Here is a 2500-nt window from a genome sequence, read left to right as displayed (position 1 = left end):
CATTAAATTCTGTGTGTGTGTATGTGTTCGTTTTGATGAAGAAATTGCCTGAACACACATCGAATATCCGACATGGCAGCTCATCCTTCATATAGGTGTGTGTGTTTGTGTGTGTAGACCACATGCTACCTTCAAACTGCTGATGCTGCACATCTCAACAGATGGCAGGACACACACACACACACACACAAACACACACAGTGTGCCATATCTTCTTTACATGTAGTAATTATTTGACAGGTGGGTGTATGAATTAGACACAAACCTGCGACTGATCAAACCCTCAATATTCCCTTCTCACACTCATAAAGTTCAATTAAGTACGCACACACACGACATGATGCATTCGCTCGCCCCAAACACTCACCTTTACCTGAAATGTATTCTAATGTGAAGACCTGAATCCTTAAACAGCCCTTTGAAGTGAGGCTAAATATCCTCACTTCCAAAAAATCCTTAAACCTAAATCCTAACAGTCAACTGGTCCTCACAAATATAGAAACAGGACAGCAAAGGTGAAGATCTGCAGTAAGACAAGCCTGAAACAGAGACACACGATCATTAACTGTAGTGAAGGTTTCAGTCCTAATCGCTTCGTGTCTTCTGATCATCCCGCCAGGTTCGGCCAGTCAGAGCACCACACAGCCTCATAATTACAGCCAGCAGATGTGACGGGCCAATTAACACAAAGCACACATGCTGTTAGCTGTTGCAGGCGCTGTGAGAGCCTGTCAGAGTCAGGACAGCGTGTGTGTGAGCGTCCTCTTCTTCACTTTAGACGTTTTCGAGCCGAAGAGATGACGAGAAAGCGGCTGTTGAGCTGAGCGTGCTGTCGGGTGCCATCGTCCACCAATCAACGCTGCACACGATGACGATAATTAAAAAAAGCAGGCCGCGAGCCGTGCTGCGTGTCCACGTTCGTCTTATTGCTTCTGTTATCAGCAGACGATGAGGTGATAAAACAGAAATGAAATACTTCAGGGATGAAGGTCGCTCTCCTCTCCTCTTCCTCTACTCTTGTGGACTGAGCATTACAGTTTGAGACTGTGCCATCATAGATGTGGGTGCTTTCATTACCGTGATACAGTGTCACATGTGAAGAACAGGACAGGGCCCAGAATAGATCCCTGGGGACCACCTTTTGGATCCAGCTCTGAGCTCAGTTCTTCTTGATGACTGCGATGATTTACATTAAAAAATAAAACTGGCATCTTTGTGTGTTTTGGGCCCGAAAGGCAGCAGCTGTAGAAATGTGTTGCTTTAAAAAGACATCATCCCAGTGTACCTGGAGGCCTCATCACGGCCCCCCTCCTCCATCTGTCATTTCCTGTGAGCGTAACGAGCCTCGCGTCGTTATGGACACTCTGAACTTCAGAGCAAACAGCTAAGTGGAAAAATCCAACCTGTGGGTGTGTTGGAGCTGTGAGGTGTGAAGGCTGCCGCTTTATTTCCTCCTCTTCCCTTCTGTCGGGGGACGGGTGTCACAGCTTTGAAGCAGATTGCTCTTTTCTCGATAAACATCTTTTGTACAGCAGTGTGTGCAGACACCTACCCACACACACACACACACACACACATAAAAAACAAATATGATCTCAGCCGAGCGGAGCTGAACTCCACCCATTTCACTGCAGGATCAACCTCGTAACGACTGCTCAGCCATTAGTGATGGAGCCTGAATTGACTTTTTTTTCTAAACATATAATTCCTGCTCTGATTTCAGCTGAAATGACATTGCTTCTCTCAAACTATAAGAACAAACAAAACAAAAAAACAAGTGTATGAGTGCATGGAAACCTTTGAAGGAGTGAAGTTTGCTCAAAACTGCATACAGCAGTTTAAAGGATAAACACACACACACACACACACACACACACACACAGAGCTTAAAATGATGTTGTTGCCATGGTATCATCGCTAAACATGTGTATGCTGCAGTAGAGAGCTGACAGTATCATCTGTGAAGATTGTGTTATTAAAATGTGTGTTTAAAGGGACTTTGGATTCGCTGCTGCTGTCTCCACGTGAAGATCGGTGATAAATTACAGTAATTGTCCAGTCAGGGCTGCCGTAGCCAGTGTTCTGATCGCTCTGTTACCAACTGACGGCAGCGCCTCTGTTATTATTGTTTCCAGGCAAGCAGTTTAACGATTTCTTGGTATCAGAGTGAATAGACATCTTCGTACGACAACCCCGATTCCAAAGAAGGTGGAGCGTTTTCTAAAACATGAATAAAAACAGAAGAAAGAGAAGAACTGTGTTTGCTGACAGCAGAGTCCAGGTATTAATCTCTTTATCCAATCATGTGCTGACAAAGTGTTGAACCTCGCTCCATCCTCGCTGTGAACCACTGAGCCTTTCCAGAATGATTCAGACCCAGAACCGGTTCCATTTGAGAACTGTTTCTAAATTGTCCGATCAAATCATACGCCTTTAAACTTATCAACTAAAAAAGTATCCTAGATGAAAACAGAGGTTAGGGAGCTCTTGCACACCTGAG

At 44.7% G+C, this 2500-nt stretch overlaps 1 protein-coding gene across 6 annotated transcripts in view; it reads left to right on the top strand.

The window, feature by feature from the left end:
- mast2 (microtubule associated serine/threonine kinase 2) overlaps window positions 1-2500 on the top strand; it is a 169313-nt gene that overhangs the window by 124284 nt on the left and 42529 nt on the right. The gene's annotated exons all lie outside the window — the stretch shown is intronic.

Source organism: Chelmon rostratus, chromosome 4 (assembly GCF_017976325.1).
Source record: "Chelmon rostratus isolate fCheRos1 chromosome 4, fCheRos1.pri, whole genome shotgun sequence".
Lineage (NCBI taxonomy): Eukaryota > Metazoa > Chordata > Actinopteri > Chaetodontiformes > Chaetodontidae > Chelmon > Chelmon rostratus.
Note: the sequence above shows the minus strand (reverse complement) of the source record. Positions and strands in the feature narration are given on the sequence as shown.